Source organism: Miscanthus floridulus, chromosome 14, assembly GCF_019320115.1.
Source record: "Miscanthus floridulus cultivar M001 chromosome 14, ASM1932011v1, whole genome shotgun sequence".
NCBI lineage: Eukaryota > Viridiplantae > Streptophyta > Magnoliopsida > Poales > Poaceae > Miscanthus > Miscanthus floridulus.
This window is the reverse complement of record NC_089593.1, coordinates 5,518,844-5,544,092: the sequence shown is the minus strand read 5'-3', so window position 1 is coordinate 5,544,092 and position 25,249 is coordinate 5,518,844. Positions and strand designations below refer to the sequence as shown.

General features: G+C 41.6%; 1 long non-coding RNA gene across 3 annotated transcripts; it reads right to left on the bottom strand.

The window, feature by feature from the left end:
- Positions 1-1,699: 1,699 nt before the first annotated feature.
- On the bottom strand, positions 1,700-16,500 carry LOC136505116 (uncharacterized). 3 transcript variants are annotated; one of them, XR_010771100.1, is made up of 10 exons: positions 16,004-16,500; positions 14,351-14,399; positions 9,331-9,394; positions 8,377-8,435; positions 4,271-4,389; positions 4,145-4,198; positions 3,223-3,698; positions 2,974-3,144; positions 2,143-2,898; positions 1,700-2,066 (listed from the first exon to the last, which is right to left on the bottom strand). It is a non-coding gene; the product is annotated as an uncharacterized lncRNA (long non-coding RNA). The 3 variants fall into 3 exon arrangements; XR_010771101.1 differs by lacking the exon at positions 4,271-4,389; XR_010771099.1 differs by lacking the exons at positions 1,700-2,066; positions 2,143-2,898; positions 2,974-3,144; ... (1 more) ...; positions 4,145-4,198; positions 4,271-4,389 and having other exon boundaries at positions 8,164-8,435.
- Positions 16,501-25,249: the final 8,749 nt, after the last annotated feature.

Below are 25,249 nucleotides of genomic sequence, written 5' to 3'. Positions count from 1 at the left end.
GCATAAGCTTGTAGTCACTGTGTGGGGTTCATCCGCCCCTCGTAGGGCTCGACCCCGGTGATTTTAAAACCATGGGGCCACTAAAGTGTTCAGAGTGCTCTCGTGAATGCTCGAGACCCTTCGGGATCATCACCGTCGGTATCTGCAGCATTGCTGGCTTTAAGTGGCTAGAGGGCTGCATCCGGATTACCAAACTCTTGCTCATATTCTTGACACCGACGTACTTCCTTTTCATGCCGAGAGAAACGGCACCCGTCGATATGACGTCGTGCATACCAGAGGTAGTTGATGTGTGCTCGGACATCTCGATCCACTTCTTGGTCGTATTGGCGAGGGTAGTTGATACGGTTCCCCCTAGCTCCCCCCTAGAGGGGTTATCAATCATCATGATGTGAGTCGGTGAAACAGCTTCTGCCGGGGCGGCGATTGGGTCTTGGCACGGCGGATCGACGATTTGAGCTTGTCGAGTAGGAAGCCCCTGATCCTGGCAGATCTCATTGACCTAGTAGTGCATAGCTTTAAGCACTGCGGTGACCTTGGCGACTTCAGGCGTTTGCTAGAGCCGAGCGAGCTCATTAGCGGCCATGGCCAAGTTGGCGCTTGGGGTCTTGTAGACATCGTGGCCGTCGACACGGACGAATTCGTCGTCAAGGTTACGACGAAGTGGGTGTGGCCTCCCTTGCGAGTCGTGCTGTTCTCCGTTGCGAGCAGCCTCGGTTAGCACAATGGCGGCCTCATTCACTCAGCGCTGCGCATGGTTGGCGTTTCTATTGACACGAGCTATGCGGTCCTCATCGTTTCTCCACCCCGTGGAGGGCTGTCGACGCTGACATTAAAAATCCTGCCTCCTCAGAAGGGTGGGAAATGAGGTTGGATGGTGGCGATTTTCCTCTAGGATGGTGTGGAGGGATGCTTCGGGACGTCAACCGATTTGTAGCATATTGATAGTCGGCGAGAGCTGGTCGACGATCGGGTCGGCGAGAGGATAGATGTCTCCCATCTGGTCGACGAATTTGTCCCTTAGGGCATCCTGATGGATGGCGGCCATATCCCCTGGAGTTTCCTGATCAGCCTCTAATAGATCAGAATCGAAGAGTGGTCGGCACTGAACCAGAGTGGTCAGAGCCGATTCTATGATGGAGAGACGGTTGGTGTGGTTCTAGCCAACCTGATCAATGAATGCGATTAGAACGTCGTTGCTGATCTGCTTCCTCGGGTAGCGGGGGAGCAAACGGTGAGTTGTTGGTGAAGACGACCTCAGAGGTGGTTCCAAGATCGGATTTGCCGTTGCAGGTGTTGGTGTGGTTGGCACAGAATCGATCTGCACCAGCTTGATGATCTCTCTGTCTCTATCAGCATTGATGACCCAGGAGATCGATCCAACCGTAAAGATCTGGTAGGGCTTCGGAGAGGACGAAGAGCCTACAAAATGTACCATCTTGTTCTTCATAGAAACAGCACACACACCCCTACCTGGTGCGCCAACTGTCGATAGAATATTGTCGACAGTTCTGCGAGGGGTATCCCATGAATGTAGATTGATCGGTAGTGATGCATGTAATCAAGAACAAGAAGGCAACAGAGACACAAGAGTTAGACAGGTTCGGGTCGTCTGCACGATGTAATATCCTACTCCTGTGGTCTGTTGGTTTGTATTGGCTATCGTATAATATTACATGTGTTTTGAGGGGGTCCCCTACCCGCCTTATATAGCTGGAGATAGGGTTACAAGTATCTTTAGGATATCGAGATCGTAACATATCCTAACAGATTACGCCGTATCTTTAGGATATCTTCCCTGTGTCCTGTGGGGCGCACCGAGTAGCGCCGTACTCCGCAAGGCTATCTTGTGGGCTGGACCACCCCTGGCGACGTAGCCCATGTAGTCTGCCGTGAGTATCCGGGGTCATACCCACCATAGGAGTCAGCTCGGCCACCCTCTGCTGGGCGGCAACAAGCTGAGCTGTCATCTCCTCACGTAGCCATGCCTCCTCGATAAGACGATCCTAGGTTTCCTTCTGTTGACGACGGAACCAAGATTTTCCCCGACTATGAGGTATAAGGGGCTACAGAAAGACGATGATTATGATACAAAAAGTATATAAAGGAAGATAAGGACAAGAAGCAGGATCAAACAAATACCTAGCCGGGGGGAACGATAACGTCGCGCGATGCGCCCGTAGCATGGTTCAGGGCTTCGAGCATGGACACGATCCCTACGTCGAGGCTCTCCCGCTCCATGCTCTCTACGGCGTCGTCCAAGGTAAAAAGCGTTGACGTCGGATCCTGCAGATCCACCCACTGGAGCAGGGGCTCGCCCCGTGCGGGCGAGCCACTGCCCACCGACGTCAAGACCAGTGATGACTCCCTGCCAGCTCCAAGCTTCGTGGACCCCTCTCCCAGCACCATGACTCCCGGGGACCCCTCGGCCGCGTCCCCCTCCGTCCGATCTGTCCAGGCATCGTCGTTTGGCCGTCGATGGCACGGGTCGCGTTAGTACCTTAGGCGCGCTATGGTTGCGCCCGGCTATGACCCATCTGTCACAGTCGCCGCCACCTCCACCTGCATCGGTGGGGTCACGACCGGCTACGCCACACCCGCCACGGTTGACGCCACGAGCGCGATCGACAGCCCCATCCGTTCCGCCATCGGCAGCAGTATCACGACCGTCATCGGTTGCTCCGTGACCTCCGACGACACCCCCCGAACACCGCGTCCACCCGTCCCGCCGAGGGCACAAGCGCCACCGTGGGCAGCGCCTGACCGGCTAGCGACGCGATCAAACTAGTGTCGCTGCCGCCCAAAACGGGCGTGACACCAACCGACGGCTGCCGCCTCAATTGGAGGGCAATGCTCTTCTTCGGCGCCAGCACCAAAGGATTACGCTGCTTGCCGATGCTGCAAGGGATGAAAAGCATAAGTCATGACGCAATCTAACTAAAACAGGAAAAAACAAAGGAAGTGATAACCCACCTCAGCGCCATCGGGCGGCAGATGCGTTTGGGGGGCGAACCCCCCAAACCTCGCTCCGCCTCGTTGGAACAAGGCCTTCCTCAGCCGCTCACCCTCGACACGATTCGCCACCCTCACGGCCGAATCCCTCTGTAGCCATGTCGGGTGATCCATGAGGATGAGGTCTCTCAGCTGGTCTCGCCCCTCTCAAAGTTAGTATCACGGAGTCAGGAAATCAATTGAGGAAAGGCTAGAGAAAGGGGAACTTACGAAGACAATGTAGCCGGGCTCCGGCCGCATTGGAGAATGCCCCGACACCGGGTAGACGAAGTCAAGGGCGACACCCGCGTCGTCCCGCAAAGGCTCCATCGCCTCCTTGATGCATTGTGCGATCTCATAGTTGGGGAGCGTTCCTCGGCGAGTACATTAACAATCAGAATACCCTAAGCACCAGGAGTCTGACCAGCATCCCTTGTAGCAAACATAGATAACAACACACATAACAGAGCTAGCGATTCAATTTATCAACCACTAAGTACATATAACTTCCACCAAAACACCTCATGTGTCATCAAGAGTCTGACCAGCAGTGTTTTGCTCAGAAAACATGCAGCACCTAAAACAGCTTCTACTAAAATTGAACACAATTCAGCAGATCAAAGTTTATCACAAGCCTCAGAATGTAGTTTGATCGATGTCCTGCTAGTTGTTGTCTCTGGTTTTTTATTGAGGATCTTCTGTGAGATCTGCAAATTACATCCCATTATAAACTACCACATTATGGGAGCAATATAGAGTCATAAAGAGAGCTGATATGATCTTTGAATCAACCCAGAAATAAGTTATCCTCATCAATTACAGAAAATCTTATGGATCTATTAAATATCATGAGTAATTAACATATAGGATGGTCAGTCATGCATAATGTTAAGAAAATATAATTTATACTCAAATTTTTTTGTTCCATGGAGTTTTTGTTTTGCGAATTTTCATAGAGAAAATTAACCCATCGTTCCTATCAACTATCTTGTCTATATATTGAAATGTCATTCCTAAAAACAAATCTCCATTACTAGAAGGTCACTGACAGTGCAAAATGATATATATACTGAGCCATTTATATAGAAACGATATTCAATGACTAAAGAAGATGCATAATAAGTAGCACATTTGCACTGTGTAAAATACTTACTAGAGATAGACAATTACTCAAATGAGCCTGCAGTCTGCAAGTGGATTCCCTAACCTACAAAAGAGAAAAACCTTTTCAGTTAGTTTGAAAACAAACTTAACAAAAAATATGGATTAAGAAGTGTACAGCGTTAATATGTCGAAGTCTGCCGGTGCATTGAAGTCCATGGCCACATTTAGCAGCATAGTAGGCAAAAAATCTTCTAATGTTGCAGCAAACGCTGCTTCAACCTCTAGCAATTTTATCTATATGAAATAAAAAATATGTATGAGTACATATTAGACATGAACATATCTCATTGCTATGAAAGAACTACGAACTAATCACACACCTGATAATCAACGGAACTGAAATAATTCCTTGCAAAACGCAGACATCCGAGAATATGAGCATCATATTCAGGATTCACTATTGTTATATTCCTAATTGGATCAATCTTGGAATTATAGAGGTACACTGTCTTCAATGCAGGAACATTCTGTACAACACTTAGCCATCTTAGAAATTGAATCAAAGCAGTACTAAAATCAACCCGATCATTAGTGTCTAGGCGACGAGCCAGGCTATCTAGTAAAATACATTATTTTATCCTATCCATATAGGATGTCAATGCAAGATGGTTTGTAATGAAATGGATAAGAGGCTCACTGTTTGATTTTTCTTTAGCAGGGCAATCAAATAGATATTTCAGGAAGTTCTTAAAATACATTGCAGTAGTTATTCCACCTTCAGTGAAATAGGCTGAAAAGATCTTATATAGTTTTGCATAATCATTACTGTAAGTGTGTTTACCGAAGTTATAAGTCCGAAGATCGAAGGTGTCAAAATCAACCATTTTCTTTTTTATAATTAATACTCCCTCCGTTCCTTAATATAAGTCATATAGATTTCTAAAGAAAATTTCAAAATATAGATACGTATCAGCTCCCACGCCGATTAGTTTGAAAACCTTTCCACCATACATAGCACATGCATCAACCAATCCCTTAGATTTAGGAAGCAATCTGATTGGGAGAGAGAAGATGGCCTGATTTTCCTTTTTTCTTCAGTCTTATATCTTTCCTCAAGCCGTGCGTTAATATTAATGCTAAAAACTATATGGCTTATATTAAGGAACGGAGGGAGTATATCATTGGCAGTAAACTTCTCATCAAAGCTTAAACCCTCACGATGTTTGACACATATATAAACCATTATTTTGTGCATGTAATATGCTAAAAACTTTGAAAGGAAAGTAACTGAGCTTTGGTTTTATTCTTATCAATTGACAGTGCATTCAAGGTAATTTGACGAAATATTTTGTCCATATTTTGGCTCATCCATGCCTCAAAGGTTACAGATTCATACTCTCTGCATGTATACTTCTACATAAGAACCTTCTAAAGAACTGGATTAATTAAACAACATATAAAGATATTATTTGTATTTACCTGCCAGCTCTTAACCTAGACCTGAGATGAACCGTGGAGTCTTTGAAAATTGGATAGTATGCAATATGTTTATCAGCTTTTATACGTTTTGCACCATAAATCGCATAAAAATCACATGCTTTGATCCCTGCTTTATGACATGCTGAATCTATCAAAGCATATGATTTTTATGCGATTTACAGTGAAAAACGTCTAAAAGCTTATAAGCCTATTGCATACTATCCAATTTTCAAAGACTCCACAGTTCATCTCAGGTGTAGGTTAAGAGCTAACAGGTAAATACAAACAACATTATTATATGTTGTTTAATTAATCCAGTTCTTTGGAAGGTTCTTATGTAGAAGTATACATGCAGAGAGCATGAATCTATAACATTTGAGAGATGGATAAGCTAAAATATGGACAAAAAATTTCGTCAAGTTACATTGAATGCACTATCAATTGATAAGAATAAAAATCAAAGCTCAGTTACTTTCCTTTCAAAATTTTTAGCATATTACATGCACAAAATAATGGTTTATATGTGTCAAACATCATGAGGGTTTAAGCTTTGATGAGAAGTTTACTGCCAGTGATATATTAATTATAAAAAAGAAAATGGTTGATTTTAACACTTTCAATCTTTGGACTTATAACTTCGGTAAACACTTGCAGTAATGATTATGTAAAACTATATGAGATCTTTTCAACCTATTTCACTGAAGGTGGAATAACTACTACAATGTATTTTGAGAACTGCTTAAAATATCTATTTCATTGCCCTGCTAAAGAAAAATCAACAATGAGTCTGTTATCTATTTCATTACAAACCATCGTACATTAACATCCTATATTGGATAGGATAAAACAATGTATTTTACTAGACAGCATGGCTCATCGCCTAGACACTAATGATCGAGTTGATTTTAGTACTGCTTTGATTCAATTTCCAAGATGGCTAAGTGTTGTACAAAATATTCCTACATTGAAGACAGTGTACCTCTATAATTCCAAGACTGATCCCATTAGGAATATAACAATAGTGAATCCTGAATACGATGCTCATATTCTCGGATGTCTACGTTTTGCAAGGAATTATTTCAGTCACGCCGATTATCAGATGTATAATTAGTTTGTAGTTCTTTCATAGCAATAAGATATGTTCATGTCTAATATTTACTAATATATATATACATATTTTTCATTTCATATAGATGAAATTGTTAGAGGTTGAAGCAGCGTTTGCTGCAACACTAGAAGACTTTTTGTCTACTATTCTGCTGAATGTAACCATAGACTTCAATACACCAGCAGACTTCGATATATTAACACTGTACACTTCTTAACCCATATTTCTTGTTAAGTTTTGTTTTCAAACTAACTGAAAAGATTTTTCTCTTTTGTAGGTTAGGAAATCCACTTGCAGACTGGAGACTCATTTGAGTAATTGTCTATCTCTAATAAGTATTTTACACAGTACAAATGTGCTATTTACTATGCATCTTCTTTAGTCATTGAATATCATTTCTATATAAATGGCTCCGTATAGATATCCTTTCGCACTATCCGCGGCCTTCTAGTGATGGAGATTTATTTTTAGGAATGATATTTCAATGTATAGACAAAATAGTTGATAGGAATGGTTGGTTAATTTTCTCCATGAAAATTCGCAAAACAAAAACTCCATAGAACAGAAAAAATTTGAGTACAAATTATATTTTTTAAACATTATGCATGACCGACCATCTTATATGTTAATTATTCATGATATTTAATGGACCCCATAAGATTTTCTGTAATTGATGAGGATAACTTATTTCTAGGTTGATTCAAAGATCATATCAGCTCTCTGTATGACTGTATATTGCTCCCATAGTGTGGCAGTTTATAATAGGATGTAATTTACAGATCTCACAGAAGACCCTCAATAAAAAAACCAGAGACAGCAGCTAGCAGGACATCGATCAAACTACATCCTGAGGCTTTGTGATAAACTTTGATCTGCTAAACTGTGTTGATTTTTGAGTAGAAGTTGTTTTAGGTGCCGCATGTTTTTTGAGCAAAACACTACTGGTCAAACTCACATGAGGTGTTTTGGTGGAAGTTACATGTACTTAATGGTTGATAAATTGAATCGCTAGCTCTTTTATGTGTGTTGTTATCTGTGTTTGCTACAAGGGATACTAGTTAGACTCCTGGTGCTTAGGGTATTCTGATTGTTAATGTATTCGGCGAGATGTTTCAAACTCCCATCTTTACTACTATGGTTTTCGATTTGCAGTTTTCTTTATATCTGTGTGCTTCTAAGTTCTAACATCCGTTTTGCACCGTGAATATCACTTTCCTATTGTCTTACTAAGACTACAATATGATCTAATTTGCTTGAGTTCAGTAAAGAGATTTTTGCGATCTAAACTTCAAGGTACAAATGCCCATACGAGGATGCTCCAACAAAAGCTGTGCTGCTTGTGATGAGACGTTAGATGTGTTAGATAGATAAGTGTGTGTGTTTATCTAATTTAACAACATGGTCTCTAGGTTGTTCGGTTGTTCACGTTGTTATAGTTTGGATAAGTAGTTTTGAAGTCTTCAAGTAACTCCCAGGTGAAATTTTACTTGAAAAAAAGCTTCCAGGTGGATACGTTGTTATGCATAATATAGAAATTATACAATAATGCCATTTCTGTTTACAACTTTAAACCATAATGGTTGATTAAAGATTTGACAGGCTAAAAGGCGCAGTGAAAAAAACAGATCTGTGAGATTAGCTTAAAATTTAAGCATCAGATCGAGCTAGCGGACTATGGGAGAACTTATGCATACCCAGTATCTTTCTCAAAGTGGAAGGTGGCAGTAGTATTTGTTAGATTTATCCTTGACTCCTGCAACAGGAAAAGAAAACAACGAAAAGCTATTTCAAGTAGAGGTATGGGAGTATAGTGCCAATTTACAATGTGAAAATATGATCAGATATACAAACTATTCTTCAAAAGCAACAATTTCAATTTCAGCAACAGTATGTTTAGAAGAGCATAACATTTTGGTTGCAGCATTCTATAAGTGTAAGTCCTACTATTACAAAACATAATGGCAGCAGTTCTTTTTTTTTTAGTTGTTATGTATCCAACATCATATAGTGCAGTGGTAATTATATTGTACCATAAAAATGTCCACGAGTTAGTATTGCTCAAAAACAGTGTTAGCTTCATGGTGCTAAATAGATGGGTTAAACTGAGCAAAATGCAATTCAACGAGCTTTCTGGTGAAGCTGTGGCTCCATTTAATGCATTCAACAAAGCACTACTAGCAACTGAAACATGTGTTCTCCTATTGTAATGAATCCTAGGGAAGCTGTGGCTCTCCTCCAAGGAGAAAGAGGCATATATGTATGTAATGTTACATTTCCAAGAATTGAATTCACAAAGATAATGGTAGCTTATGGTTAACCAAACATGAGATGTGAAAAAACTTTTGAATTCTATGAGTAAATCTAAGCCACGGAACTTACAAGCAAAACGATAGAAATAAATGAACTGATAATGATTATCCATTTAGGTTCCTAAAAAAATGTATTCTAGATTTTGTTCTCTTTTTTTTATTAAAATACAAATTAATGTTGCTTCATTTAAAGACATGTCCAAGCAGTAGCTAAAGGGATGCAATGGCGCAAGCTCACAACTCTGCTTTCAAAGACAAACAAAACTAAGAGCATAGTTACTAGTTTTGAGGTTATTCCTCATCCATCTAAAACCTTCTTCCTTTTTTACCATATCATACCTCAAGAATCAATAAGTCTGTTACTGGAATTCCTTTAAACTTGAGCAATGAAACTTCAGGCTCTCTGAAATGATTTGAATCAGAAAAAAATAATAACAGTTGTAAGTTGCTAAACCAATAAATAAATCCTACATATGCAAGAAGCAGGATCAACTTAAGTCTCTGATATGTGGCTAGGTTAAGAACAGTATGGATACCAACAGCTTCTGTAGATTCTGCTATTATATTTCCAATTTTTCTAAAATACAGAAGGACCCACTTTTTTTACACTTTAATGTACAAAGGAATATACCATATCAAGCATTTGAACACTTGAGTACACTAAAAATATTCCATTTTTGAAAGGAGAATAAGAAAAAAAAGTGCTATGCAAGTACACTACCAGAACAGTAACTTTGCCGTGTGCCACAGGCACTTGGCAAAGACCAAAAAACACTCGGCAAAGGCTTTGCCGAGTATAACACTCGACAAACAGCACACGGCATCTACAGTGTCAACAAACAGATATTTGCCGAGTGTTTTTTATCGCGCACTCGGCAAATGGTTTTGCCGAGTGTCAAATTTGACACTCGGCAAAAAAAGTGGTTTACCGAGTGTTTTTCCAAAATACACTCAGCAAAGGATTATTGTTTGCCGAGTGTTTTTAGGAATTAACTCCGCCTATATTGTCTCAACATAGCAGGTCCCAAGCCCTGGTAAAGGAGGAGGGTTGTGATAGGCGTGACGAGCCAACGTTAAATCTAGCCATTCTAATAGAGATGAAACCCGAAAGAAAACCGTTGGGGCGTAACCCTTTTAGCGACGCGCCATATCGGAACCCGGGTATGGTGTTAAATGAGCAAGGGCCGAGTCGTCACCCCCGTGACGCGCCGTGTCGCGATCTGGGCACGGTGTCAAGTGAGCAAGGATCGGATCGTCGCATCCTTAGTGGCGCGCTACATCCCCAGGTGTAATGAAAAATGAGCAAGGGTCTTCACATCTGAGTCGACGGGTGCGAAGGGTAAGGAAGCTAGTCGAACCAACTAGGATCTGTTTAGTTAGTTGGAATGTAGGGTCGCTTACAGTTAAGTTAAAAGAATTAGTTGATACCACGACTAGAAGACATATAAATATATTATGTGTTCAAGAGACTAAATGAAAGGGTCAGAAGGCGAAGGAGGTGGACAATACATGTTTCAAGCTTTGGTACACAGGGACAGTTGCGAATAGAAATGGAGTAAGAGATTTGATTGATAAGAGCCTCAAGAACAGTGTGGTGGGAGTGAAAAGGCAAGGAGATAGGATTATCTTAGTCAAGCTTGTCATTGGTGATATGGTCTTGAACGTAATTAGTGTGTATGCCTCCAAGTAGGCCTCGACGAGAATGCTAAGAGACAGTTCTGGGAAGACTTAGATGGCCTGATTAGAGCTGTACCTAGTGGTGAGAAGTTTTTTATAGGAGGAGATCTTAATAGGCATGTAGGTACTACAAGGGCAGGTTTCGAGGCAGTTCATAGAGGTTTTGGGTATGGTAGTAGAAATCAGGAGGGGGAGGAAGTTCTGGACTTCGCGGTAGCTTTTGACCTGATGATAGCCAACACTTTCTTTAGAAAGAGATAATCTCATCTAGTGACCTTCAGTAACAGACAACACTCTAGCCAGATTGACTTTGTCCTCACAAGAAGAAAGGACAAACGAGCATGCTTGGGTTGTAAGGTGATACCAGGGGAGTGTGTTGTTTTCCAACATAAGCTTTTGGTGGCAGACTTTCGTTCAGGTGCGTGCCCGTAGGGATAAACAAGCTAAGATTGAAAGAACAAAGTGGCGGAAACTGAAAGGGGAAACGTCAGAGGTATTCAGGAAAAGGGTTATCAAAGAGGGCTCTTAAAAGGAAGAAGAGGACATAAACAACATGTGGGAGAAGATGGCAACCAACATTCGAAAGGTGACCTCAGAGGTGTGTGGAGTAACCAAAGAAAGTGGAGGCGAGGCTAAAGATATTTGGTGGTGAAACGAGAAAGTACAAAGGGCTATTAAGGAGAAAAAAGAATGCTATAGACGCTTGTACCATGACAGGAGTGTGGACAACATAGAGAAGTACAAGGTGGCAAAGAAGACTGCAAAGCGAGCTATAAGTGTAGCAAAGGGTAGAGCGTACGAGGATCTTTACCAACATTTGAGTACGAAGGAAGAAGAAAATAACATTTATAGGATGGCTAGGGTTCATGAGAGAGACAAGGGACTTCAACCAAGTTTAGTGCATTAAGAATGAAAGGGAGCATCTCTTGGTGAAGGAGGATGAGATCCGACATCGATGGCAAGAGTATTTTGACAAATTGTTCAATGGTGAGAATACAGACACAACCTTTCAGTTTGATGACTCTTTTGATGACACCAATACGCGCTTTGTGCGGAGAATCCAAGAATATGAGGTCAGAGAGGCGTTGAAAAGGATGAAAGGAGATAAAACGATGGGACCGGATGGTATCCTAATCGAGGTGTGGAGATGCCTCGGAGACATAGCTATAGTATGGCTAACCAAGCTGTTCAACCATATTTTTCGATCAAACAAGATGCCTGATGAGTGGAGGAGAAGTATATTGGTACCGATCTACAAGAATAAAGGGGATATTCAAAGTTATACTAATTACCGGGGAATTAAGTTGATGAGTCATACTATGAAGCTATTGGAGAGAGTTATCGAGCATCGCTTGAGAGCAATAACGCGGGTCTCCATGAACAAATTTGGTTTCATACCCGAAAGGTCAACCATGGAAGCCATTTTCTTAATAAGACAAGTGATGGAGCGGTATAGTGAGAAGAAGAAGGACTTACACATGGTTTTTATTGACTTGGAGAAGGCTTATGATAGAATACCAAGGAATGTTATGTGGTGGGCTTTGGACAAACATAAAGTCCCAACGAAGTACGTCAGGCTCATTAAGGACATGTACAACAATGTTGTGACTAGAGTTTGAACAAGTGATGGAGACACGAATGACTTCCCGATTAGGATAGGACTACATCAAGGGTCAGCTTTAAGCCCTTATTTGTTTGCCTTAGTGATGGATGAGGTTACAAGGGACATACAAGGGGACATCCCTTGGTGTATGCTTTTCGCGGACGATGTAGTGCTAGTTGATGAAAGCCGGACAGGAGTGAATCAGAAACTGGAGTTATGACGGGAGACTTTGGAGTCCAAAGGTTTTAAACTCAGTAGAACTAAAACTGAGTATATGAGATGTGACTTCGGCACTACTACTCGGAAGGAGGAAGATATTAGTTTGGAAGGTCAAGTAGTGCCTAGGAAGGATACCTTTCGATATTTAGGATCAGTGCTACAGAGAGACGGGGATATTGATGAAGATGTTAGCCATAGAATCAAAGCAGGGTGGATGAAGTGGCGCCAAGCATCTGGTGTCATATGTGACAAAAGGGTACCACAGAAGCTAAAAGACAAGTTTTATAGGACGACGATTAGACCTGCTATGTTGTATGGTGCAGAATATTGGCCTACGAAAAGACGACATGTTCAACAGATAAGTGTCGCAGAAATGCGTATGTTGCGTTGGATTTACGGTCATACAAGAAGGGATCGAGTTCGGAACGATGATATATGTGATAGATTAGGGGTAGCACCAATTGAAGAAAAGCTCGTCCAACACCGGTTGAGATGGTTTGGACATGTCCAACGAAGACCTCCAGAAGCACCAGTGCATAGTGAAATCCTAAGCCAGGATAATAACATGAAGAGAGGCAGAGGAAGACCGAAGTTGACTTGGGTAGAGGCAATAATAGAAGACTTGAAAGTATGGAATATACCCAAAGACTTAGCCTTAGATAGGAGTGCTTGGAAGACAGCTATTCATGTGCCTGAACCTTGATTGCTTCTGCTGGGTTTCAACTCTAGCCTACCCCAACTTGTTTGAGACTTAAAGACTTTGTTGTTGTTGAGTGTTTTTGGGAATTACACTCGGCAAACCTATTTTTCAAAGAAAAAAATAATTTTTTTCTCAGCATACCATTATTGTTTGCCGAGTGTTTTTAGGAATTACACTCAGGCAAACTTATTTTCCAAAGAAAAAAAATATTTTTTTTCTCAGCATATTTCAGTTTAATAGCTGCCATACAAAACACTCTTAGTACACCATATCTGCATGTACATCATGCTCCTGGCAACATAATTCTCATAATAACCACATGGACATAGAAATGAAGATGACAAATTTTAGAGACTAATGACAGGTATAAGTTCAAAAGAATCAACATCCAGAAAAAATTCAAAAACTATGCTACCAAAAACATCTATTTGGACATTTTAGAAAAATGTAGGCAATGACTAGAGCAGTCACATAAAAATCAGCTCATGTTTTCAGTAGTTTCTGCACAAGTAGATTAAGTTGTCGATGCTGTAAGGTCCATGGCGCATTGTGACACATAAGGCTTCAGTTGCAATCATTCACACATGACATCTGATTCATGAGAAAATGCAGGCAGAGATTGAAACTCAACTAAGCTTAGCCACATAACAGGTTATACCGTTATAGATAATAATTGTCCATCTTCAGGCCCCCTCCTTCCAAGTCCTAAACTCACCTTTGCTACGGTAAAAATCTCATATTATCAATGCAAATTTTTTGACACAACTATTTTGCGGGGTTGGCGTTTGCAACGACTTTTTTATTATCACAGGTTTGCACTTTCAACTTTTAACCTAAATTGGGCCACAACCCACAGGTGCTCCAAGCTCCAAATGCTGAATAATATCACCAACTGCTAGCTGTAAATCCCATTTTCATTTCCCACACAGCCACACTACACACATTGCAGCACATACCAACTTATCCCAAGCAAACTGACATGTCTATCCAAAGTGTCAATTGCTATGGTGTCTAAAGATCCTACAATGATCAATTGATATATGTTACAAGTATTAGAGATATGCACCGCCTATTGATATGTTACCATTTCAGTGATGGATTGTTGGCTTACAGAACTATGTGTGAGAAATTTAAAGAAGCACAAGTTGTGTGAGAAGAACCTTTTCTATTAGAAGAACATTTTCGATCCCCTAGCTTCTCCTTCCTCACCTGGAGCAAAAGAACAAGAGCAAAAGAACAAGAGAAATGGCTCAGATTTACCCATTATCAGCATGACAACTGCAACTTAATTTCACCTAAAGCTTAATTTAATTCTCTCTCTCTAATGGGAATTGAACTGGCCACAGAACTGGTTGCTTGTACTGATACAAGCCATCCTAGTTAAGCAGCAAACAGAACAAAATATCCCAAGTACCAGCTCATAAGGTGCTAACGTGCAGAAGTTCTCTAATGGAAACTTGATTCATCACAGCCATTCAAGAGTAGTACAAAACAAAAAAAGTCACAAGGCATAGTTAGGGAAGGGGAGAGCAGCGCGGCACGAGACTGGGGTTCCATATCATCTCAGCTCCGCAAATAACACATATCAAAATGATCGATCAGATTGATATATGCAAGATATTCAAGATACTGTTTTCATAGCATCTCACCTGACATCCAATGCACCAAATACCAGGTGATGTGTTCACATACCAGATTTAGGAAATATTAAATTCCTTTCGATTATGTGCAAGGTTAAAATGTAGCTTTGAAGTTATATGTATAACATCATCTAACCCTAAAAGCAACCAGGGTAACAAAACATACAAGGAAATTATATTTTAACTTTGCAGTAAAATCTTCTTATTACATTGCTCCCTCAAATTCAAATATAATGACATTATTTGAGTGGTCCATCCATGTATATTTCTTACATTACAGTATATTTTTCTTACATTAGTAGTCAGATTTAGAGGTTTTACTGATGAGTCCAAAGGTCACAAAAAAGAATAGGCTAATTGAGATGTGAGCTTCAGCTATGTCAAAAAACAACAGAAATTTTACTTTACAAGAAAGTCTCAAAAACATAAAAATATTCTTGTAAAAGATAGTCTGAAGGAAAGTCATATCTTATTACCAGATCAACAAAGGCTGTATGCAAAATTTAGCAATTCGACCAATGCATCGCCATGGTGCTTAACACGTCAAATCCCATAACAAAAAATATGTTGTGTTTTCCATTATCATATATGAATCTCTAGTCTCTAGCATACATAATTGCATTTCACAAGGTCTATATGTGAGTACAAACTGACAAATAGTACCCACATTATAAATAATTGCCCACAGATGAGACCAACCAAAACTAATTTTGGCATGCCATTTTTCTTGTCATTACTGAACATTGCCTCTATAATCAGCGCAATGATTACCAGGTCGAAGTTTATATATTGAAAGATCAGCACAAATCTTTTGTGAGTTGTAAAAAAGAGGTTCTCAGTTTTTATAGAACTATATGATGGATACAAATTTCATCCTACAGATTTGCAATACACAGTTACTCTTATCGATCAAACATAAGGAAGTTCTGGAAAACAGATGTTGCAGACAAGTTGATTTTCTTCTGAAATTTTAGCAGGATGGCATCTCCCCCACGAACCCGAGCTAGCATGCAACCAAAGCTGAAATGAGAATGAAACTATCAACCGACTTTCCCAGAACCTTGCGGGTGCCTAACCAAGGAGCGGCCACAAAAAAGGGACGCACGCACATCCGGTAGGGGCAGAAAGGGCGAATAGCGGGGAGGGGTAGGCGGACGAGGCGACGACGCGTACCTGGAGGAGATGGAGTTGTTCGAGACCGTCGCCGGTGACGATGTCGACATTATCGCAGCCGCGCGGCCGGCAGTCGTGTCGCGGTAGGGTTTGGATTCCCGGTCTTGACTGCAGCCGCCGTGTCTCGACAGGCGGGCAGATTCGTCGGGCCCCTCACTCCTCGGCCCCCAGCCTGCTCAAATCTGCCGCCACCGCCCCGAATCGAGGCCGCCCCGGCGACGAATCCGCCCCAAAATCGAGGCCACACAGGCGACGACTGACCTTCAGCTCCACGTCGACGGCGGCCGCGCCGGCGTCGACGAGCCTTCTGCCTCCACGTCCATGGGGGAGGTCTGCGGGTGAGGCCGGGCCGCGAGGACGGAGACCTCTGCCAGGTGGCCAGGCGGCCAGGCGGCGCGGGGGTGGAGGGGGAGGGGGCGCAGAGGAGAGGCGGCGCGGGGGAGAGGAGGGAAGGGAGCGCGGGGAGAGGCTTGCGGCCGGCGGCTGAAAGAGACGAGGGAGACGCGCCCGTAGGCCTATAAGCCCGAATTTGATTCAGATCTGACACTTAAACAAATAAAAGAGTTTGTCCAGTGTTAAATATTAGACACTCGATAAATAATTTTTTTATTTTTTTATTTTTTATTTAAGTTTCTCTTTTACCAATTGCCGGAGTTTGCCGAGTATTTTTCAGTAGAATTGTCGAGTGTGAGAATGTTTCCCGAGTGTTTTTAGTAAGGCACTCGACAAACAGAGAGTTTGCCGAGCGTTAGAATTTTTACCGAGTATTTTTAGTTTAGCATTCGGCAAAGAAATGGTTTGCCGAGTATTCTATAAAATACACTCGGCAAAGAATATGACACTTGGCAAAGTCTTTAATTCCGGTAGTGGTACATGACTAATAAAACTGAAGAGGTAATGGGATTCCAAAAGTGATTATATTGTTTATGTTACTTCATTGACCTCTGTGACGTCAGCACTTAGATTAAAAAAATACTAAATATATTTAGTGGTAAATGTTGGGAAAGGAAATGGAAATTCAAATTTGTGTATGTGTAATAGTGAATATATATTATGCAAAAAATATTATAGGAACTTTATAAATTTTGAGTACAAATTACATCAACACAAGTTCATCCAAGTGTCAGTAACACATTTCGGTTTTGCAGCCGACTTAAGACGTACCAGTACCATTAAGTATCATTCAAAACAATATATACTACATACAAAAATAGCACAAAACAAGAGACATAAACAACTTGCATGGTATACGAATGTGTTTGTGAATTTCATTCCCTGAAAGGTTTATGCTACAATCGACTAAGGAATGTTACGGAACTTCTACTATGCTATATATTTCAACACTTTTCTGTAGATCATGTTATAGAACAAATTAAAAGTAATACATCAGCTAGCACATAGGAACCATTGACGTGTAGGGGAGCTGCAAACTCTAAACAGCCAAATTACAGGTTACAAATTGCTTCAAAATAATTATAAATCGTTTTTTGAAAAGTTTTCAGCACTCAATGGTTAATTATTTCAGAACAAATAATCCTATTAAGTGTAAATCATTATTCTGTAATGGCATTTATCGTTGCAATATGGTAGATTCTGAACTTATTACAAGGTAGAAAGGCATTGTGGAAAAAAAAACTGACAAACCCTATCAATGTCACATTTGAGGGTAAAATTTAACTAAGAGTAAAGGGGGAACTTAGGCATATACTCAATATCTTGCTTGGTCGTGGAGCAGCTCACATGCCTTAAATAAGTAAAACTCTTCTCCTGCAACAGTAGAATAAAACAACCAAAAGTGTTTAAATTACAGGTCGTATTCCAAACTACAGAATTAACTATGGTCTAATATGGTCATACGGAAGATGTTTAGATAGGAACAATTTCAACTCAAGAAAAACGTTATGCACTAAGCCAACATTTTTGTAATAATTGCATTCTAAAACTATTAATTGCATCCTGTATCAAGAGGTAACAGTAGCACCGGATTTGGTTTCACTTTAAGAATTTGTGATTACTTTCTTGTTCACCCCAAACATCCTATGGATGATTATTTCATCATAGAATTGCCAAACTACTGCAAGAAGGCCTACTTGAACTATTGGCTTCAGGGAATTCTGGTTTGCACATACTAGGTAACTAAAGTGAGGCCAGGAAAAAGGCCCACTTCCTTTGGCTTTAATTTCCTTTGCTGCCCATGCTTGCCTTGGCAAGAATAGATTGAGCTTGTGGACCATGCATGCCAGACCATACCAGGCTTTGTTTGAAGCAAAGGTAACGATCGGGCCATGGTTCTCATATTATGCTGCCTAGAGCAATGCTGTGTCATGCATGTCTCCACCAAGAAGAAAGAGTTCATTCCCTAAGCAATATACACGTGTGGAAGTATTGGTTGGACAAATAAATGGTGGAACTTTGTAGCTCAAGCTTGCCATGGAACCAAACATATGTGACGTGCACATCTAGTGAGTCTACGAGGAAGTGAAATCCACCAAACAAATAAAATCCTGAACTACTATATTCAAAGAAAGTTCTTTATATCTCTATTTGGTACTGTAATGTAATATCTAAACGTTCCCAATACAAAAGACTCTTTTTTAACTGCAGACAACAACTGAGCATCAGGAAATTGGCAACATCATGTGGACGCAATTTTGTTTTTCTGGGTATGGCATAAGACCCATTGAAAATTGATATCGAGCATTGCTTGAAATGTAAACCCGAGACCAAGGAAGTATCTTGATTGAGGGGTGCAAGCTAGGCGCGCATGTGGTTTTGGAGGACAGGATGGTACGGTGGGAAACAATACGTGTAACACCCATGAAAAAAAAGGATCGGTCAGGGCATCGTAAAGATACGATGAAGAGAAACTGAGTGCGTGTTTAGTTCGCGAATTTTGAGAATTCGGCTACTGTAGTACTTTTGTTTTTATTTGACAATTAGTGTTCAATTATAGACTAATTAGGCTTAAAACGTTCGTCTCGCAATTTTCAACCAAACTGTACAATTAGTTTTTTTCGTCTATATTTAATGCTCCATGCACATATCGTAAGATTCGATGTGATGGCTACTGTAGCATTTTTTTAGAAATTTTTTGGAACTAAACAAGCACTGATCATCGCAGTGAAACATGTGTAGCTCTCTTCATTCATCATTGTCCCATGCATGCAGAAAGCGCCAAAATCGAGAAAACCGCGTGCGCGCCTGTATATGTATATATGATCCGGGCAACCGTGCACCCATTTTGATCGCACTGTATTCATAGATCTAGCTAGCTCGGTGCCATGTAGGTCACCACTCACCAGCAGAGGCAGAATGCACAGATCTACTAGCTAACTAGATAGATTTTTTTTTCATCTTCTTTTTTCGAAAAGCAACAGGCAAGAAAGGATGCAAGAACAGATCGATCTATGACAGCCGCAGCCCGCATGGGGGGGGGGGGGGGGGGGGGGGGGGGGGGGGGGGAAGGAAAGATTTTTTTTGGAAGAAGAAAAAAGATCGAGATTTATGAACAAACGGGTGCAAGCTAGGTGTAGACGACCAACAAACAAGCAAACGATCGCTGAGACGATCAGGTAATAAAGAGAAAACGAAAACCACAAACAACCCTTAGTAGCTAGTATCACCTTCTTGTCCAATCCCTTTGGGAGAAGAAGTGCCACTTCCATGGATGGTGGCGGCATGGGTGCCTTTGGAGGGATCTGCTTCTGTCCCGGCCCCATGTCGCAGCAGTCATCGGTGACGCTGCTCGGCGTCAGAGTCCCGATCGGTGGTGGTGGTCCATCATCTCCTTCAGCCCCTCCATGCCCCCGGCCCTCGTCACCGACGAACTTGCCTGGCGGAGTTTGCTTCATGGTCTCCCAAGCAAGCTGCTCGCCAGGCAACGACGATCCTAGCCCCAGGTGCCGCCGGAAATCCGACGCCTGGGAGCAAAGCCGGCGCCAGGCAAGCTTGCCTAGGAGACAAGCAAACAGGCCCTCCATCACTGGGGAAGGGAAGGGAAGGGAAGGGGAAAGCAGGGAAGGAGGAGGCCAGGATGGAGGTGAGTGGGTGGGAGGGAGAGTGTGAGTGCGAGTGCGAGGATCTGTTGTACTAGTACACTACTAGCTATTAAAACTTATAGAATCACTAGGAGCATAGATCTAGTCGGGTACTTGCTATTGAATAGAATCATGAACCCTAGAATATCTACTTAGTACAGTAACGGTAGGTAGAACGAGAGAAAGGGAGGGGTAGAAGTTGAACGTGTCAAACCTGACGCCGCAGTAGAGGAAGATCCGCTCATGTCCGCCATGGATTCGGTGTATGCGCTAGGGCAGCGACGGTCGGTGAAGACTGTGTCGGTGATGCGCGGTGGCGACCGGCGGTGAAGGCAGTGGAGTCCGGTGACGCAGTCCGGTGGTGGCGCTGCTGGTGGCTTTCCGTCACTGGCTGTGCCCCTCTAGATCAGATTAGGGTTTATGTGTCGGTGGGGAACTGTAGCTCAGGCAAACCTCGTAACTTGAGCCACCAGCCCCCACCTCTATTTATTGCGCAGTGTGACAGGGGCCATCCAGCCATAGTGGGCCGGGCGCCCCCGATCAGGGCGCGGATCAAAGGCTCAACTGGGCCATTGGGCCCAGTTTGGGATTAGAGATCAACCTAACAATCTCCCCCTTGATCTCCTACCATCTTTCAATTTCATATCATTTACTTTTGTTCATTCTATTACAGATTAGCGCATAGAGCATGTTTCATCGTCACGGTCAATTACCGATAGATTTAACAGCTACAACACACCACTCTGTTCTGAAATAGATACTTATCTTTGGACCTTCTTTTGTACAGGAATTATAGGTTTTCCCTTAAACCCATGCCAGCTACATGTTCTCTAAACACGTTGGGTGGTAAGCCTTTTGTAAGCGGATCTGCGAGCATCTTTTCGGTACTTATATGCTCAAGACTTATGACATGATCCCAGACTTTATCTTTCACAACATAATACTTTATGTCAATGTGTTTGGCAGCACCACTGGACTTATTGTTGTGAGCATACTGTACTGCCGGATTATTATCGTAGTATAACTTAAGTGGTCTATAGATATCGTCAACCACCTTCAAACCGGGTATGAACTTCTTTAGCCAGTTCACCTGCCCTGTTGCCTCATAACACGCTACAAACTCGGCATACATTGTGGACGATGTAGTGACGGTTTGCTTTGAGCTTTTCCATGAAATAGCTCCCCCTGCGAGAGTGAATACATATCCAGACGTGGATTTTCTATCATCTCCCGCATAATCAGAATCTGAATATCCCACTATATGGAGTGAATAAGATCTTCTATACGTCATCATGAGGCCTTTTGTTCCTTGCAAATAACGCAAGACATTATTTACTAATTTCCAGTGTTCTATTCCAGGATTGCTCTGGAATCTGCCAAGTAACCCGGTAACAAATATCATGTTAGGGCGCGTACATACTTGAGCGTATTGCAAGCTTTCGATAGCTGAAGCATATGGAACCGCTTTCATATGATCGATCTTATATTTGTTCCTAGGGCATTGAAAATCCCCATATATGTCGCCCTTGACTATAGGAGCAGGTGAGGGACTACATTTGTGCATACTGAATTTCTTTAAGATTCTTTCTATGTATGCCTTTTGTGACAGTCCTAATACCCCTTTACTTCTATCTCGGTAAATCTCGATCCCTAGAACGAACGAGGCTTCACCAAGATCTTTCATATCAAAATTTGAGGACAAAAATTTTTTTGTCTCCAGTAGTAGACTGACATCACTAAAAGCAAGTAAGATGTCGTCCACATACAGGACAAAGAAGATAAACTTCCCATTCTTAAAATTTGCATAGACACAATTGTCCTCAACATTCTCTTTAAACCCAAAATTTCTTATTGTCTGATCAAACTTCAAGTACCATTGTCTTGAAGCTTGTTTTAATCCATAAATGGATTTCTTTAGGCGGCATCCCATTCTTTCTTTTCCTTCCATGACAAAACCTTTCGGTTGTGCCATGTAAACATTTCCCTCCAAGTCTCCGTTGAGAAATGTCATCTTTACATCCATCTGATGTAATTCTAAATCGTAATGTGCCACTAATGCCATTATAATTCTGAAAGAATCTTTACATAAGACTGGAGAAAAGGTCTCATTATAATCAATCCCTTCTCTTTGCGCAAAGCCTTTTGCCACAAGTCACGCTTTATATCTCTTTATATTCCCTTGAGAGTCAAGTTTTGTTTTGTAGACCCATTTACAACCTACTGTTTTGGCTCCTTTAGGAATTATTTCCAAGTCCCAAACTTTATTGGCATTCATAGATTTCATTTCATCTTCCATGGCCTCAAGCCACTTTGATGAATGATCACTTCTCATGGCTTCTTCAAATAAGGTGGGATCATCCTCCATTTGAAATTTCTCAGTATTGTATACTTCATAGTCAGCAGGAATATCTGATCTTCTAACTCTTTGAAACCTTCGAGGGGCCTCCACATTTGACACATCTTCTGTTTGAGGTTGTTGTTGCTCCCCATCATGTGTGGCAATGGGTTCTATAGGATCCTAAAGAACAGGTTCCTCATCGTCATTCATTGTTGCCACAGGCGGAATAACAACAGGTGCTGGCACCACAGTATCTTGCACTTTTGGTGCAGCGACAACAGGTAGTGAGAAAAATAGCTCATGAATCATTGGAGTGGGCGCATACACCCGCTTCTCTTCAAGGTCAATTTCTCGAGCTACCATGTTCCCCCTCATCATTTCATCCTCTAGGAAGACAGTGTTTCTCGTTTCCACAAACTTTGTATGTCTGTCTGGACAGTAGAAACGAAAACCTTTTGACTTTTCTGGGTAGCCAATGAAATGGCAACTTACTGTTTTGGGATCTAGCTTCTCAATGTTTAGGTTAAATACTTTAGCCTCAGCAGGACTCCCCCACACACGTAAGTGGTTTAGTGAGGGTACTCTTCCTGTCCACAACTCATACGGTGTTTTAGGCATCGACTTACTTGGTACTCTATTGAGAATATGAATGGCGGTTTTTAACGCCTCTATCCACAGGCTCAACGGTAAGGTGGAGTAACTTATCATACTACGCACCATATCCATTAGGGTACGATTGCGTCTTTCAGCTACTCCATTCAGCTGAGGTTCGCCCGGTGTAGAATACTGGGCTACTATGTCATTCTCCTATAAAAACCTTGCAAAAGGTCTAGGAACTTGGCCATATGGGGTATGCCGACCGTAGTACTCCCCCCACGGTCGGACCTGACTATCTTAATCTTTAAATTGTGTTGGTTTTCAACTTCTGCCTTAAATATCTTAAATTTATCCAATGCTTCTGTTCTTTCTTTGATTGGATAAATGTAGCCATAACGGGAGTAATCATCTGTGAATGTTATGAACGAATCATAACCATCCACACTCTTTATAGGAAATGGACCACAGATGTCTGTGTGAATAATCTATAAAATTTCTACGCTCCATTTGGCATCTTTCTTAATTTTCTTTACATATTTTCCTTTTATGCATTCTCTGCATTGTTCTAAATCTGAGAGCTCTAATGGAGGAAGAATATCATTCTTAACTAATCTTTCTATTCTCCCCCTTGAAATATGGCCTAAACGACAGCGCCATAATTTCGACAACGCATCGTGAGCTCTCTTTTGTTTTATGTTTACATCCGCAGACGAGGATATATTTTCATTATCGCACGCAACGTTCCCATCATCACATACAACATTCACATCATCACGTAGTGATAACAAATAAAGCTCATTTTGTAAGATAGCAAGACCAACACATACATTATTAAATGTTATCTTACATTTGCCATTTCCAAAATGGCAATCATATCCATCATTGTCCAAGCATGAAACACTAATCAAGTTTCTCTGTAGGGAGGAAACATAAAGTACATCTCTCAGTAAAAGTGTGAAACCATCATCAAGCTCTAGAGAAAGATCGCCAACGGCTTCAACATCTGCTCAGACTTCATTTTCAACTTTAATGTGTCTTTCACTTCTTTGTGTAGTCCTCGTCGAACGGAATCCCTGTAAAGAATTAGCAACATGAACAGTTGCACCTGAGTCAATTCACTAAGTAGATTTCGAATACTGTACATACAGGGATTCATATATGAACGTAATAATATTCTCACCTTTCTTTGCCATGATCATCTTTAAGTAATCGGGACAATCTTTCTTATAATGTCCCGTCTTCTTGCAATAGAGACACTGGTCTTTATCTACTATAAACTTGTTCTGCTGAGGCTGATGCAACATGGGACCCTTTCCCTTTGACTTTAAGGAGGAGTTAGCATTATTATTCTTTTCTTGTTGTCTTTAAGATAATTGATAGTGCCACCATTGGTAGCTTTCATTCTCTCCTCTTGCACACACATAGCCATGAGCCTCTCTATGTCCCACTTCTCAGGCTGTATGTCGTAGTTGACAACAAAAGTGTCAAACTCTTTTGGCAAGGAAACAAAAATTAGATGGATAAGGAACTCTTCCTTGAGAGCCAGATCCATTGGTTTTAGCTTGGATGCCAAATTGCTTATCCTTAGTATGTGCTCTCTTATGCCACCATTATCAGAGTACCTCTCTATCACCAGCTGCTTTATCAGCTGGGTAGCATATGTCTTTGAAGAGCCAGTGAACTGACTCTTTATTCTATCAAGGTACTCGGTGATCGTGTCACACTCTGGGATTGAGCCCACAATTGCAGGCTCAATCGTGTTCTTTATCACAGCCAAACATTTCTTATTGGCAGTGACCCACTTCCTATGCTCAAGATCATAGGACATCTTTTGGGATGCAAAATCTCTCACTCTGGTTGCCCAAGCGGCATCAGCCTCATTTGTTTCCCTCACCGATGCCACAGGCTCAGTGGGACACGGTGAGGTGACTACCCAGTCCACCTCAACCAAGACGAAAGCTAGGTCAATCTTTTTCTTCCACTCTATGTAGTTATCACCTTTGAGAGTGGGGATCTCTTTGATACAACTCATTAAGTTGTATCCGTCTGAAAACACAATTCATATAGAGTGAGAACATAAACATAATAATAACAATTGCATGTCTTAGTTTCAACATTGGTCAAGATTAAAACATACAATTGTCCTCTACACTAACTCTACATCACCATTGGGCAGAAATAGAATTAATGCATGACAAAACTCATCATAATATTGCCATTCATCAACGTTGGTCAGAATAATAACAATATTATAATAAGATAAAAACATATCCA